General features: G+C 43.1%; 1 long non-coding RNA gene across 1 annotated transcript in view; it reads right to left on the bottom strand.

Annotated features, from left to right (window-relative positions):
• LOC102549662 (uncharacterized) overlaps window positions 1-17,422 on the bottom strand; it is a 108,265-nt gene that overhangs the window by 74,113 nt on the left and 16,730 nt on the right. The window contains exon 2 of the long non-coding RNA XR_001837291.3: window positions 10,031-10,140. This is a non-coding gene — a long non-coding RNA (uncharacterized LOC102549662). The remainder of the gene's footprint in view (window positions 1-10,030; window positions 10,141-17,422) is intronic.

The raw sequence follows: 17,422 nt of genomic DNA, 5'->3' as shown, positions 1-17,422 counted from the left end.
GGTCACTACTCCCAGGCTGAAGCTCTCTGTGATTGCTTTGTGTTTGAGTTTTGATACGAATCTCATCAAGCGAGCTTCTCTACATCAAAGCCACAATTTTATACTTTCAGTTTGAATTGCCTGTGATGAAGCCCCTCTGAGACAAAAGAAGAAGAAATGAATAGCAGCTCAAACTGTAGCCACAATCCTAGAAAGATCTGCTGTCTTCTGCTGGCCTAGGGGCACCGGTCACACAAGTAATCCACAGATATCCATGTAAGCAAAACATCCATATACATTAAATACATACATACATACATACATTTTAAAGAGTATGTGTGTAAAAGCACATGATGGGTTGAGAGACAAATGTTCAAGAAAAGGGAACTATCCAAAGGAAAACCAAAAGAGATAGTTTACCAGGTAAAATGCCAGGTCCCTCATTTTTCTCTCCAACAACATCCAGATACCCCCTAAAGTTGGGGATGGCCCACAAACAACATCACCAGGAATGACAGGTGGCAGAGTCCAGCTGTCCTTTCTGCAGCATGTGTACCCACACCCCAGCCCCTGCCAAATGCATCCATGCTGTGTTTGATGGTGGTGTGCCAACATTGATTCCAGCAGGCAGAGCTGTAGGACAACAAATAATTAAGATCAAGGCTTATGGAGGAAAGTGACAGACGCATGAACTGCCTCCTCCAAGGATGCTATCCTGAAAAGAGAACGGAGATTCACGTGTACAGCTCAACTTCAAACATAGGCACCAGTTCACTTTTCTTTAGCCTATTTGCACACACATACACAATCAGAGGGAGAGGGAGAGGGAGAAGGAGAGGGAGAGGGAGAGAGAGAGATATGCAAGAAATGCATGTGCATGTAAGATAATCAAGAAAGTTCCAGAACAGGTTGCCTTGCAGCCTGTGAAAGCTGCTAATCAGATTAACAAATGATGCTGCTTTCTTATTTTCTCTCTGACAAATGTCTGCCTTATTATGTAAGTCAGTTAGATGGTAAATTTCATTGTAAAGTTTAGTCAAATTGACTCTGAGATGACCGCCTGTTAGTCACCAGGTCATCAGTCCTAGAACTCAAAAGCTGTGTGTTGTACATGCACAGTAAATATAACTCTGTGTGGGTATTTATCTTGGAGAGAATGCTCCAAATCACCTGTGAAGGCAAAGGAAATGCCTCCAGTCTGGCACCATTAACAACTGTATTAGCATAGAAATGCCTCGGGTGACACATTTTATACTGCTAAGAAGTGGGAGACTAATGGTGTTGAGGTCAAGAGAGAGAAAAACCCTGTTCTTTCTGGCAGGAAATCAGTAAGTAGCACAAGCCTCCCTGCCCCTGAACACTCAGGTGACCCATACAATGATATAATCTAGAAAGATCGGGAGAAAAGGGCATGCAGCCTCATCACAACGTCCAGGTCAAATCACAGGGTTTCTGGGATGCATAACCCCTTCCTGCAGACCTCCAGACAGACAGAGAAAGAGAGAAAGCACTGCATCGCTCTAGTAATGATTATGATTCTGTCGTTCAGCCATGCCACTGTCCAAGAACTCAAAGACTAGGAAGGCAGCAACACCGGTTCTTCTTAGAGTTCTTTAGCTCTTGATGACCACCCAGGCCTCGAACTTGTCTCTGATGAGATCTGAACAGAAATCTTCACCTCTGCAAAGCATAAACTTGCAAACTGTGTGCAGGCCATCTCTGTTCTTAGTGCCTCCATGGTACTGAGATCCACCTAACAAAGGACAGCACAGCTCTCAAGGACTTAACATGGGCAGCAGGTCACTGACAAATGACCTGGATTCTTTATAGATCCCTATAACAGCAAAGACATACAGGTTCCCAGCAAGACTCTATTGGAGAAACCTACCTTAATAAAACAAAGCAATTAGATTGAAAAAAATACATCTTTTATCCAACCCCCTGTTCTCCCCAGCACTAGCAAATCTATGGAGAGGATAATTACAAAGTAATACCATACAACCATAAATTAGTACAACGAATTTTTGGTTTCGTTTTTCAAAATATTCTCTATCAGGCGCACTCCCTGTTCCTCAGTTGGGTGGCAATACAGACTTTGAGGGAATAGTTCAGGTTTTGGAGGGCCACATGAGGTTCTAGGCCATCTCTCTCTGTTTTTTGAGGAGTCATTAAAATGTGTGAACAACCCCAGCCACTTCGGCTTGATCCCGACCATTAAAACCTCTGAAAATGTCTATAATGAATTAAGAGGAGTCACTGGGCAGTGAATCTAATTGGAAAAGATTCAGCTATAGAGATCCTCAAATAGCTGAGCAAATATTACCCTGTGTAATTGTTGTAATTCACTCTTATGCTTTATACCCTGTTAGTGCCCTAGGACCAACTAACTTCCATAGGCCAGAGAAAATTCCACTGAAAACAAAGCATCGTTTCCTTAAACATCACTTCCTGGTGCTGAACCATAAGGAGGGATAACTGTCTCTCCCATAATAAAATCTCCACATAGCTGCTCGTTTCAGGTATTCACAACCTGCTCAAATCTGAGGTTCTCATAAATCATTTTGGTGTGTGTTTAGGGGTGATGCAGCATGTAAAGTGGAGCCCAGGACCTCCTGCGTGCTAGGCAAATACCACACCACTTATCTACACCCTCAGACTCCCAAACATTTTATTTTAGTTATTAAGGATGGATCCCAGAACCCTGTGGGTTTGAGGGCAGCCTGGTCTACAATATGAGTTCTAGGCCAGCCAGAGCTATACAGTAAGATGCTGTCTCAAAACAAAACAAAACAATCAAAAAAGAAAAAAGGCTCCCACATTTTACATTTCCAGTGGAATCTGAAACAACTCCAGATATTTGGAATTTAAAATTCATTGAAATTGTAGAGTTCTTGCAGTTTTCCTGACTTAGGTGACTGTTAACACTCCCCAGGAGTGCTAACTTCCTGGGGAAGTAGGACAAGAAACAATCGAACAGACTGTCTGCCTCTGGCTAGCTCCTGCCCCCAGGTGCCTGTCCATACACCTTCTCTCTCTTGCTTTGCAAGGAAACAGGTGTCTCAGCCCTCGGTCATCTAGGAAACGGGGCCCAGAGAGAAACTCTCCTCTTTCACACTGCTGTGTCTGCAGAGGCTGTGTCTGTTGGATCCTGCAGGGCCCTCCCTGTATCCTCACATTCTCATTGAAGACTTGTCCTCTTCCTACAGCAGAGCCATGTGTCTGCAACTGTGCTCCAGTCTTTAGATGGAGGATCAAGGGGACAAAATTATCCATGAACCTTCTGGAAAGGGAAAAGCTTAGAGCCTAGAGGCTTTACAGGTAAGAAGACTTATTATGTAGATAAGGTAATTAAAATGTCTAGCATTGCCAAAGGTATCAGAGCCAGGAACTAGCCTATACGAAGATCAAGATGGGTACTCAGCCCAAGAAGATGCTTTAGCTTTAGAAATGAGTTTAGTTTTGCATCACCCTTCCATTCTCTTCAGGCTCTCAGCAGACTGGGTGATCTTGACTTTAGCGATCTCTTCTCCAAACGGCCTCACAGACATACACAGAAAGAATATTTGTTGCTCTTCACATTCCTTAGCCTTGTTAAGTGAGCACAAGTTATTACTCATGACATCACAGAAACAGACAAACAGGTCTCGCAGAGTCCAGATATACAGACCCATGCCTGTATGAGAGGGTGACATGTGCTCAGGGATGGGACAGGGGGCGCTCGAGAGCAGCAGCAAACAGCAATGCTGTGCTCACAGCCCTCTGCACCCATCTGAGGGCTTTCCACTTAACAACACACAGGGCTTCACAAAAAGCTTGTGAGCAGATTGGAAGGAGAGGACTTTAAGAACCTCACTCCCCTGCCCCCGAATCCCTGCTGTCTCCTCCTGGGTTTGTCATCCTTATAATAGTCCCCACTCCCTTAAGTCGGGGGGAGGGGGAGGCTGCATTTAGCAGGAGAATTGAATGTCAGTATAGACATCAATATGAAAGTTCCTCAAAAATCTAAAAGAAGAACTACCATGCAATCCAGCTGCCCCACTCTGGGGTCGATACCCAAAGGAACTCGAGTCATATCCATGTTGGCTACTGCACACGTGCTAGAACCTAGAATGGAGGAAGCTAGTTTCCCACTAATAGAGGAATGAACAAAAGCAATGTGGTACACACAGAAAAATCTTATTCAACTGTAAAAAGGAATGAAATTATGGCATCAGGAAAAAAGATGAAACTGGGAAGGAACAGGAAAGAGAGGGGGATTGGGAGGAAGAAAGGTAAATATTTCAAGTTTTCTCTCTTCTGTGGAACCTTACTGTATGTATGTTATGAAAGAGGAAGAGAGCTACTTGAGAGAAGAAAGGTGGCTGTCAGGAGGAGGAATACAGGATAAGAAAAAGGAGAGGGAGTCACTACAAAGAAAGGACCATGAGATGCTATATAAAAGATATTTGCAGATTACATAACTGATAAAAGAAGAGTATCTATGAAATATTAATAATACAAGGAACAATCTTTTAGGAAAAAAAGTTAAGGTAATCAGAACTTCCCCCCCAAAGTGACATTTGTGTTAAAATAAGTAATAAGAAGAAAGATAGCGTGCCGGTGTATGGAGTTCAGAGGGTAGCTTTCAGGGGCCAATTCTGGCTTGTACCTAGTTGAGCCAGAATCTCTTGTATTGTTTCTGCAGCTTTGCTCTATGCACTGTACAAGCTGAGCTGTGGGCTCCCAAGGTTCTCTCCTGGGACTGCAGATGAGCCTACTGGCACCTCACTTTTTGTGGGGATCTGAGAGGGAACCGTGGGAAGTCAGGCTTGCATACCTAGTGCTGTCACAGGCTTTTATTGCCTCCTGCTGTTCCAGGAACACCTTTCTTCTGCCTTTTTATGACATGGAGGTGGGGAGTGGAGGTGTCATAAGGGTTCAGATTCTTTCAGTCTGTGCTGGAAGTCCTCAGCCTGTGGCTCCCTCTTTTTTTTTTTTTTCTATCTGTTAAGCTACATTAAGCCAGTAAGAAGAAAATGCATTGAGCCTTATATCCCTCTTCCTGTTGCCTAGAAACAAAAGATACCATCTTGGGACCCAAACTATCCACTTAAAGGTGATCAAGGAAAAAAATAGAGGAAAACTCATGACGGTCTTGACCTGTCCAACTCTCTATTTTATTTTATTATGAAAAACTGAAATATTGGTAATTAAGCCACTTTTTTTTTGGTTCCTGTTACAGTTCATAGCAACTGTTAATCTGTATTCACCCAAACACAAAATTTCAAAATTATCTATGTGGCGAATAAGCAGAAATATATTTGTTAAAGGAACATAGAATGCATAGCTTGTCATTCGTTTCTTAGTTAAAACAATTCACATCTTATAGTCATGTGCTTTTGTTGTGATATTGTATTACTCCCCTTCCCCACCTCCCCAACTTCTCCACTCCCCATGCACTCTATTCCCAGCCACAGGTGCAGGATTAACCCAGGGCCTGGCACTGTACATGCTAAGCAGATGCTGCCAGTAGGTCATGCTGTTTGATTAGTACTCAAGAAACATAGGTGTTGCTCACAAAGTACGGTTTGAAACCCAATAGAATTGCTATCCATACTGAAACACGTGACAGTCCACTTCATGCTAAGACCTTGGATGGAAAACCATCCCGTTGTGAACAATTCAGTGTCAGTTACACAAATAAGTACACACTCAGAGGAAGCATGGCTTGGATGAAGGCTGTATACAAGACAAGTGGTGTCCTCCCCAGAAGCACATTGGGAAAGTCATATTTAAATTTTCCCTCTGTCTTCTCCCCCTTCTTCCCCTAATTTTTGAACAGTGTTTGCTGCACCATTCCAAAATTTCACCCCATACAAATTCCTTTCCCATTATTGCGTGTGAACTGAGGAGTGTGTGCTTTGGCCAAAGTCCAGGGGACTTTCCCAGCAGGAGGCCAGGGGTTCAGGTAAGCACCTAAACCATAGGCTCCCAGGAAACCAACTCTTCCCTTACTTAAGAGAGAAAACTTAAGTCACTTCAGTTTTGGGCAACTTTGTGCTTCCTGCTTTGAACTTACTAGGCAGCTTACAACACCGAACCCTGAACAGGACACTTGTGGCTTGTCAGGACAGACAGAATCTGCAGGGGACAAATCTGCAAGAGTATGTATGACATCAGGTCTGCTGCAGCCTAAGTCAATTTAGGTAAATAGAAACTGCTGGCTGGGAATCAGACAGGAGGGTGCAGCACCCAAGGCGTGAGCCCTGTGCTCCAGGACAGTGACCACAGTGGTGTGTGTGGTGGACTGGCCGGTGCGGCCGACAGTGATTTAATACACATCTCTACACACTAAAAGACCTCAATAAATGTTGTTGACTGACTGCCCAACTGGCTTTGACCTCTCCTGAAAAAAGGGTGGGGGCACTAAATAAACTTAAGGTATTATCATAATAATACCTGTTGGCCAAGAATGTCCTCAAGATGAATGAGAGCCTTTTGAAGGGCAAAATGGGTTTCTTTGCAGAATGACACTAGGCGAATACCAGCTTCAACCTCATCTGAATGGGAGCTTCTATTGCTTCAACTCTGCCCTTTGCTGTATGGATACCAGCCTCCTAGAAAGGCAAACACTCTCCTCCGACAGCTGAGTCAAAAGCTGACCTATCTTGACACTTGTGATTTGCTCTGCTATGATTGACTTGGAGCCCTAGAATGGAATGGATCTTGGACACTTTGTCATCCACCCAGGATAAGACTGCCCTGGATGCTTCTAGAGGTGGGTCCCGACTTCTCTATCCCTTCCCCCAACCCAGCCCCAGCAAGAGAAATTTTCTACAGTCCTCTACCACTCCCAGGAAACCATGCCAGTCAGCCTCTTTTGTGCTTGACCCTAGTTCTCCAAGAAATGATTACTCAATTCCTTGTTATTTAGTCTTCTTGAAAAATGGAGACCAATACTCCGAAACTCTATAAGAGTATTGAAATTCACACACACACACACACACACACACACACACACACACACGCAGGTAAATTTTCCAACTTGGGGCTTTACAACTTGATTGCTGTAATGAATTTCAGATAAACCCTAGTCCTTCATATGCATTTATCTTTTCCTAATCTTATTTTGTTATCTTGAGCTAATTCTCAGTTCAAACCGCAATTCACAGCTATTGAAAAGAGCAAAAAAGAGAGGCATAATACATATCCCATAACTTTGACCCAACACTGGAGTTTCCTTTTTTTCCCTTTTTGCAAGGAGGTGGGGTGGCCCTGTCTAGATTGGGGACCTGAAAGTTGAGCTGATCATTCCACCATATGCCTGGTGATTCATAATTCTTAGTCTAGCTTTCACCTTTATTAAGAAGCCTTGATTTTTGTGGCTTTCTACCAAGTCTTGGAAAACAGTTGAAAAGCAAACTTGTTAGACTTTAATTATGTTGCTGAGAAACCCAGTATTTGATTTGTATTAAATTATTTAAAGAGATGTGGGAAATACAGGCTTTACTGCTTTCAGGGTTTTTTTTTTTTTAATTTTATAGTACTTTTGGGGGATAAGGTATCTTCTAGAAGGAGCTTGAAATATTTGAGAAAGATCACTCTATTAGAGACATCTGATTTCATTTTGTATGGTGAATATACCAAGAAAGATGTCTAAAAAGGAGAAACTTTCCAAACATAAAGATTTGTAACTCCCAACGCTGCTGTGGGACACAGAACCCCTCTTCAACTCTCAGCCCAATCTGCCAAGGAGCAAGGGTCCCCCAGGAGGTTTTAATGACTAGGGCAAAGGAGCAAAAGTAGAAACAGGAATAGCTCAATGGCTTCCCTCACTTGCAGGAGACTTGCACAGACAGTCAAAGGGGTCATTCATGTGCTGTTTTGCTAAGCTATTTCACTAAGCCTTTTTGGAACTTTTCTATTAGTATCCCCCACTTTCTCTGCTTTTAATAGACTTCAGAGGAGAGATCAGAAAGTGTCTTCTGCGGACCCTGAAGCAGTCTGGCTCAAAGACTCAGGCTCCTTATTGGCATGTATCTCTTCAAACACGCCAGTTTTGGTGGTCAGCTTCTTTATTTAAATGTTTCTTCTGCTATTTTATGTAATCTGAGAGAGCTGCCAATCTCAGTTCCTATAGCAGTTCCATGGAGACCAGGAATTCAGGTCATTTGTGTCCCCCTCCTCTCTAAATACACTCTAAACTAAGGAAGAGAAAAAAAACTTCACAGACAACAATGAAAACATGAGTTATTTCTACAGAGTCATAAAGTGTGGGTGTTTGGGAGACAGCATAGTTATGCCTGACATTGTGGGTCTGACTTCAGTCTCTGAGAGCAGACTTCCTGGTTTCAAATCCAAGATAGCCAGCCAAATGTTGTATAGTGTGGGTGAGTCCTCTACCTTCCTGGCCTGTATTTGTCAATTGGATGTAATAACAGAAGAAAGAATAAAGAGTTTAGGAGCACAAAACCCACTGAACGGTGTCTGAGGCCAGGAGTAGACAGTCAGAGAATTGGGTTAATGGCAACTTGAAAGACAGCAGTGACTTCAAAAGCAGCCCATAGTCTAGTGCTTGCCTTAGGGAGGTCCGGGTAGATCCACAGCCTCAGAGATATGAAAATGGCTGGGAAGTAGTACAATCACAGTGTTAGTCTTGTACCTCTGAGGCCCTGGACTCAACCCCAGCATCACCACAAAACCAAGTGCACAGACATATTCTTGGTGACCAAGGATATATCTCAGTGGTAGGGTGGTAGGGAGGTTGCTTTCCTACCATGTTCAAAATACCAAGTACAAGGGAAACAAAACAAAACGAATCCCAGCGACAATGACCCAAAGTTTAGAATCCTCCCTAGGAAGAATAAATTGCTCATTTTCAATAGTTCTGAACAATTACTGTGGTTATTAATATACACCATGCATGTACAATCCCACAACACCAGGCATGGGCATGTGTGTGCTCACATGATCACATTTTCACTGCCCATCCTCTAGAAAAGATTTGATTTACATGCAAATCACACAACCAGCCAATTAATTACACAGTCGGCCCAAAACATAACAAGCACAACTCATTTCTACAGCGAGGTTGCTGGGGTTCCAGATATATCAGCTTCCCTTGGATCAATGTGAGCCCCCGACCCTTGTTGTGGAAATAGTTGCATAGAGAATAGGAGATGCAGCTCATTGATGGAGCACTCGCTGGGCACACACGTGGCTCTGGTTCTGTTAGGCACAGCAAAAAGGAAAACAAATAGCCATGAGCCAGAAGCGAAAGGAAGACGGCGCTCTACCTGTGGAACTGAAAGAACTGAACTGAACTCTTTCCTCTGTGGTTACGGAAAATTCATTCTCTGAATCACACATCACTCATTTTTCTATTTTTGAAGTAAGCCCACAATGTAGAATTATTAACCCATTCCTTTTGGCATCATCATGATATACATATATATATATATTCAGTAAAAAGGGTTCTCCATCTGTGTTTTGTCTCATATGTTTTGTTGAACAATCCTTGTACTGGATAGCAAGTTGTCAACAGGCAACCCTGCTGGTGGTTCCCTAGTCTGTCAGCTGTTCCACCGCCTGGAACCAAGTACGCAGTTAGCTAATGCTAGCTAAAATTTAACTTTACAGAGCTCTGTATTAACCTATCTTTGATGAACCTCTCCCTCTTTCCCCTCCTTTTCATCTTCCATAAAGTAAACACAGCCCATAAGGTAACCGACAGGAATAAGTGTCACAGATACTCAAGAAACAGAGAGGTAACCTTGCATAAACGAAGTTTTCAGTTCTTCCAAGAGAGGCAAAAGCAGAGCATGGACTGAGACAGGGCAAAACCAGAGGCAATGGAAGGGGTTCCAGGCAGGTGTGTGTGAAAAGAAACACCACACTAAATTTTTGTGTTTTGATTCATGTTGGAGCACATGATACACAACAACGTCATTTACTACACTTCAAATCTGTATGCTGTTTTGGACTTTAAAGCATTTGTTCTTTCAGTGTAAAAGGAACTATAAATTTACTGAGTTTGAAAGTTCAGAGCAACATTAGGAATGTAAGAGAGTACCTGGAGAGATGGCTTGTTAGTTACAAGCCTGCATTGTTCTTCCAGAGATCCCATTGCAATTCCCAGCACCCATGTCAAATCCTCTAAGCCAAGGCAGACGGTGTTAAATGCTGGAAAACACAAACAACACATCTGTGTCTAGACAGAAAGGCGCGCTGATGGGCAGTCACACAGCTAGAGGGCAAGTCAGAGGACACCAGGAAAAGTCACATCACATTGTGCATGGCCTTTCCTTTGGATTTATTCTAGTATTTTAATCTTAAGCAGATGAAATGACTGGGGACTAAATTTCTGAAATTTTGTCAGATTCCTGAAAAAATATATATATACATATATATATACATATATATATATATGTTTCACAAGTTGCCTGTCTGTGGCTACATGTAATCATCTCAGCCTTCTGTGTCATGTCATGGCTTTAGTCCTGCTCATTGAATCCTTGCTTGTTCCTGCTGCAAGAATAATCCATCTGCAGAATTAGTTTTTCCAGGTTTTAGGTCTTTAGCTTTAAAAACAAGCCCTACTTTTTTTTTTCTTTTACCTTTTTAGTGCTGAGAAGTTTTTTTTTACATATAGTTTAATGTATTTTAATAACAAAGTTACAGGAACGACATTGAAGACAGACAACATTAAAAGCATGTGCTTGCATTTAGGACAACTCAGAAACGTATAGTGAATGGAGGAATGTACTCTCTGATAAAAATGCTTCAAACACCATTTAGTTGTCGTCAATAAGAAATTTACTTATTTTTAAAAAATCCAAATGCTGGCATTGTCCAGAAAATTTTAACGGGTTTATTTATAATTGTTATAAAGTTGAAGTGTTAAAATGTGTTCACTGAAACATTTTGCTTGCATTGACGCTTTAGATCTTGAATTTATATTAAACATTCACACACGAATGAACGTGGAGAAAGTTCTGATTCTGTCCCCTATGTTTCCACTTGCAATCATAAACATAGGTAGTTTTGACACCAAGGAAAAAATACCTAACATTCAGAACTACTGATAACAGGAAGAAGTGGAAAAAATTTTTTTGAGAATGAAATGTTTCCTCTCATAGTGGACTCTTAAGCACGTTCTGAGTGTATGCGGCGTGCTAGCTGGATATCTTTTGGCATAATTGTTCCAGGTTTGGCATGGATAGCACACAGGTTGGTATCTTTAAAAGGCCAACCAGATAGGCCTCACTTGCCTCCTGAAAAGCACCAATAGCTGCGCTCTGGAAGCGCAGATCTGTTTTGAGGTCCTTTGCAAAGTGGACTGATTCATGGAGTCTGATTTCACAGAGTGCCACAGTACCAGGCCTATAACGATGAGTTTTCTTCACCCCTTTAGTAGAAGGTGCACTCTTTTTTTGATGGTGTGAACTTTTTTATTGGATTTTTTTTATTTATTTACATTTCAAATGTTATCCCCTTTCCCGGTTTCCCGTCCATAAACCCCCTATCCCATCCCCTCTCCCCCTTCTTCTATTGGGGTGTTCCCTCACTCATCCACTCACCTCTTCCCACCTCCCCGCTCTGACATTTCCCTACACTGGGGAGGGGGGAGTTGAACCTTGTCAGGACCAAGGGCTTCTCCTCCCATTGGTGTCCAACAAGGCCATCCACTGCAGCTGGAGCCATGGGCCTGCCCATGCGTACTCTTTGGATGGTGGTTTAGTCCCTGGGAGCCCTGGTTGGTTGGTATTGTTGTTCTTATGGGGTTGCAAACCCCTTCAGCTCCTTCAATCTTTTCTCTAACTCCTCCAGTGGGGACCCCGTTCTCAGTTCAGTGATTAGCTACAAGCGTCCACCCCTGTATTTGTCATGCTCTGGCAGAGCCTCTCAGGAGACAGCTATATCAGGTTCCTGTCAGCATGTAGCCAGTTGTTTCCTGGGTGCTTTACCACTAGTGGACTTGCGGGCTTGTCCGAGCCATGGTATAGGAACCTCCTTACTTACCCCCCTTCTCCTTTGGCTGGAGCTCAGCAAGTGAGAGGCAGCACTGGCGTTAGAGAGCAGCAGCGATGGCATGGCGAAAACTGTGAACACTGAGAAATTTTTATTCTTTAATTTTTCTTTGGAGATAACTTGAGAATTACCAGATAATTACTGGAGCAACACAAAACGCTCTCATATACTCTACACTCAGCTTCCTTAACTGGTAAAGCTTGCTTACAGAGCCACAGACAGTTATCAGACTCAAGAAATCAATGTCTTCTGTCCTTTCTTCTTGAGGAAGTTGGTTTTTGTTTTTTTTTTGTTTGTTTGTTTTTATTCAATGTTAGGGCGACACTGTTTCATCTCACCAGTTTTCCCTTTAAATGATTACAATGATTTATAATGATTATAAATGATTTCCTGGGGCCAATCTAAGATTACACATTAGATGAGGTTTTCGAAATGTTCTTTCATTTTTTCCTTAATTTCTGCTCTCACTGAGTATGAATGTTTCACTTATGGGAGTTTGCCTCTGATCTTTGGTTTGTTATCTTCTAATTTAACTTCCTTCATATTTACTCGCTGAGTTTTTAAAGCAGGTGGCTGGCTGCTCATGCGCTTTAGCAAAACTCCCCTTTCTTGCTTCTGGAGCCTCAACCTCACCCAGGACTTTCTTTTCATGCAGATGGGATAAGAACTGAGGGTGTGTATGTGTTGGGCAAAAACATCCCATCCTCACTCTAGCATCCTATTCTGCTCTTTAACAGAGCTGTTCGGTACCCTATACAATGCACCAGATAAATGGGCTAAAATGGTTTCCTGACACAACCCTACCAAAAATACTTAAATTCTGAACCTTGCTGGGAAGATTCTGGGAAGGGATAATTCTGCAGCATGAAAGTGGATAGTGAGGGAAGGAGAACAGCTTATGTTGTCCTGTCACTGACTGGACTGTGAGGACATGATGCACTGGTCTCTTGTTAGTCATGTAGCAGAAGCCCAAGGCAGAGCTGCAGGTACTGAACCAGAGCACTGATGTCAGTGAGCCTAAACTGAGACAAGCAGCTCTTTTTTTTTTTTAATTTTTTTTATTAACTTGAGTATTTCTTATATACATTTCGAGTGTAATTCCCTTTCCCAGTTTACGGGCAAACATCCCCCTAATCCCTCTCCCTCCCCTTCTTTATGGGTGTTCCCCTCCCCATCCTCCCCCCATTGTCGCCCTCCCCCCAACAATCTAGTTCACTGGGGGTTCAGTCTTAGCAGGACCCAGGGCTTCCCCTTCCACTGGTGCTCTTACTAGGATATTCATTGCTACCTATGAGGTCAGAGTCCAGGGTCAGTCCATGTATAGTCTTTAGGTAGTGGCTTAGTCCCTGGAAGCTCTGGTTGCTTGGCATTGTTGTACATATGGGGTCTCGAGCCCCTTCAAGCTCTTCCAGTTCTTTCTCTGATTCCTTCAACGGGGCTCCTGTTCTCAGTTCAGTGGTTTGCTGCTGGCATTCGCCTCTGTATTTGCTGTATTCTGGTTGTGTCTCTCAGGAACGATCTACATCCGGCTCCTGTCGGTCTGCACTTCTTTGTTTCATCCATCTTGTCTAATTGGGTGGCTGTATATGTATGGGCCACATGTGGGGCAGGCTCTGAATGGGTGTTCCTTCAGTCTCTGTTTTAATCTTTGCCTCTCTATTCCCTGCCAAGGGTATTCTTGTTCCCCTTTTAAAGAAGGAGTGAAGCATTCACATTTTGATCATCCGTCTTGAGTTTCATTTGTTCTAGGCATCTAGGGTAATACAAGCATTTGGGCTAATAGCCACTTATCAGTGAGTGCATACCATGTGTGTTTTTCTGTGATTGGGTTAGCTCACTCAGGATGATATTTTCCAGTTCCAACCATTTGCCTACGAATTTCATAAAGTCATTGTTTTTGATAGCTGAGTAATATTCCATTGTGTAGATGTACCACATTTTCTGTATCCATTCCTCTGTTGAAGGGCATCTGGGTTCTTTACAGCTTCTGGCTATTATAAATAAGGCTGCGATGAACATAGTGGAGCACGTGTCTTTTTTATATGTTGGGGCATCTTTTGGGTATATGCCCAAGAGAGGTATAGCTGGATCCTCAGGCAGTTCAATGTCCAATTTTCTAGGAACCTCCAGACTGATTTCCAGAATGGTTCTACCAGTCTGCAATCCCACCAACAATGGAGGAGTGTTCCTCTTTCTCCGAATCCTCACCAGCATCTGCTGTCACCTGAGTTTTTGATCTTAGCCATTCTCACTTGTGTGAGGTGAAATCTCAGGGTTGTTTTGATTTGCATTTCCCTTATGACTAAAGATGTTGAACATTTCTTTAGGTGTTTCTCAGTCATTTGGCATTCCTCAGCTGTGAATTCTTTGTTTAGCTCTGAACCCCATTTTTTAATAGGGTTATTTGTCTCCCTGCGGTCTAACTTTTTTGAGTTCTTTGTATATTTTGGATATAAGGCCTCTATCTGTTGTAGGATTGGTAAAGATCTTTTCCCAATCTGTTGGTTGCCGTATTGTCTTAACCACAGTGTCCTTTGCCTTACAGAAGCTTTGCAGTTTTATGAGATCCCATTGAGACAAGCAGCTCTTACCCTCTAGTCTCCATAAATTAGGAGGGGAACCGCACTGGGGGAAGATGCTAGCCAGATGTTCCAATGGCCTCAGTTGGCCACATCCTCAGCCTGCTACATCTCTCTTCTTTTTCTCTTCTGCTCAAGTCTATCTACATAGTTGCCACTTTTCCTCTTGCTTATATATGAGTGCTTCTGTCTAGACTGCTACTTTCTCTGATCTAATGGGACTAAATTGTCCTGGACAACTTTCCCACTTATTTGAATACAGTGTATCCTTGTGTGGGAGGTAACACGTGAAGACTGAGATTCCCCTCAAGTTACATTTCTGCCCAGGTTTGAATCCTAAGGATGGAAATGATAAGAACAAGTTTACATTTTTAAAGGATTCCCCTGTTTGCTGGTTGAGGGACAAGCACAGAAAGACTGGGCCCACTTTGTAGGTACTGAAACAGCCCTGAGAACCAAAAGATGATGGATGGTTCAGATCATGATATGTAGGGTCGGCTGGTTTTGCTTGAGTATAGAGTATAGAGAGAAGTAAAGAAGGCTTGGGAGTCTTGGTTCCAGGAAAGGTAGATGAACTTGAAAGGATATACCATTTTATAAAAATTAACACTGGGGGACTTTCAGAGTCTGAGCCACCAACCAAAGAGAATATAGAGGCTGGACCTAGGCCCCATGCACATATGTAGCAGATGTGCAGATTGGCCTTCATGTGGGCCCTGAACACCTAGAGCAGGGTCTATCCCTAAAGTTATTGCCTATCCATGGGATGTGTTAGTCTAGCTGGGCTGCCTTGAATGGCCTCAGTGGGACAGGAAACACCTATCCTTGCAGAGACTTGAAGTTGGGGTTGGAGAATATTAAGGGGGCCCCACACACTCAGAGGAGAAGGGAAGCAGGAGATGGGGGAAGGATTGTGGGAGGGGCTGAACAGGAGGGGGCCAGTGAGTGGGATGTGAAGTGAATACATTAAAATAAATAAACACTGGGAAAGAAGGAAGGCAGGGCATAGAGCTCACGCAACAAGACATCAGGAGTTCCTCTAGAGCATGAAAGAGAAACAAGCATGGCACAGAAAGCAATGGTCATCTGTTCCTTGCTCTAGGCACTTTCAACTATAGGTTCTTTGTCTCTTTTGTCACTGTAAACCACAGCACACACACTGTGTTGTCTGTGCACTGGAAAATCTCCCCACTCTTCTTTCTTGCTAAAAGACTCCCAACTTTGTTCAAATCATAGGAAGAGACCAGCCCACCTTAGAAATAATAGAAAGTGACCAGCGAGATGACGCATCCGGTAAAGGGACCTGTTGCCAGGTCTGATGATCCAGGTTCAGTTGCAGGGTACCACATGGTAGAAAGAGAGAACTGATTCCCAATACCCTCTGACCTCCACACATACACTATGATGCATGCTCATCTACATATGCACACACACAAAATTTTTTTTTAATTAAGTTCCGAGAGTGAAGCAGGATAAGCCAGCACTTGGTTTGGGATAAAGGGGTGTTAGTTGTGAATTTTCTCGTCAGCTCAGCAATCTCGGAAGACCTTGTGAGGTTACTGTTCATTAGACCCTCAAGCTGTAGACAAGGAAACTGGGGCTCAAAGATGAAAACAGCTCAGTGTCACACAACCTAGAAAGGGGCAAGCCCATCTCACATTTGGATTCCATGTGACTGACATGCAGCCTCCAAGACCCTGATGAATTCATGGAAAAGTTTCATTTCCCCAAGCAAAGGCCTAATTACCCCCTTGGCATAACTGTCTGGGACATCTCAGGGCACTGGCAAAATGTGCCTAGTGTGGACTTCTTGTCCCTCTCCCGCAGGACTCAGTGACAAGGCTAAGTATACATGTTACTGGGCAGGGATGTCCTTCCTTCACCAGAAGCATTTGTAGTGAGCTGCCACCTTGCCATTCCTCCCTCAGGCCATATCCACAGATGTCCAGAAAGGACATCAGAGAATGGCTTTTTATTTATCACTACAGAGAAGAGCCCAATGGGGGGAAATGTAACTCTTAAGAAGAACTTAAAATTTAACGTAAGATATCCACTCACGCCAGTGAGAGAGAGGAAGCCACCAAAGAACTAAACACCGCTGACCAGCTCCAAGGAGGTGTATAAAGAGTAGGCTTTTAGAATGTCCTCAGCTCTGGAAAGAGCCTTTGCTCGAATATGTCCTCTTGTTATAGTAGTAGGAAAGGTTTTGCCTTAATGACTCAAACAAGGAAAATTTTAGTGGTAACATTAAAAACATATTAGAAATCCACTTCTCAAAAGCCTACATCAGTGACTTGACAAGCTTAAGTGAGGTCGTTTCAGTTTATGTATACAGTGCTGAACTGGTCCAATGTAACTTCCCTAAAACTGTGTTTTCATTAAAGTTCCTCCCAAAGGCAAGAATGCATTCCAATTATGTTCACTAACATTCTTTGAATAAGATGGCTTTGAAGCTGCCCTGGCCCTGGTGCCTGTTTTTAGATGTCATGGTGTATCTCTGGAAATAGACTGCACCTTCTATAGGCAATGGGGATGCCGAGAAGACTGACAGAGACACTATTAAGGCCAAGCAAGTAGCTAATACTGTATACCCAGCAGACAATTTGAAACACACTTTACTATTACCGCCATTAACTAACCCTAACTTTTTATCTTTAACTCTGACACCCGTGACAGCAGATACGCAGGTAAACAGAAGCAAGTGTCCCAGATCTGTAGCCATGTCCATAAACTCATTTGTGAGCTGTTGGCAGCATAGAGATGAGATAAGGGGAGGTGGCGGGGGGAGGGGGGAAGCTGCTAGTGGCTGGGCTCCCAGAACCCCATCTAGTCACTGTAACCCTTACAGATTAGTG

The sequence above is a fragment of the Rattus norvegicus genome, chromosome 3 (assembly GCF_036323735.1).
Source record: "Rattus norvegicus strain BN/NHsdMcwi chromosome 3, GRCr8, whole genome shotgun sequence".
In the NCBI taxonomy this organism is placed as follows: domain Eukaryota; kingdom Metazoa; phylum Chordata; class Mammalia; order Rodentia; family Muridae; genus Rattus; species Rattus norvegicus.
The sequence above is the reverse complement of the archived record's forward strand: the minus strand, read 5'-3'. Positions and strand labels throughout refer to the sequence as shown.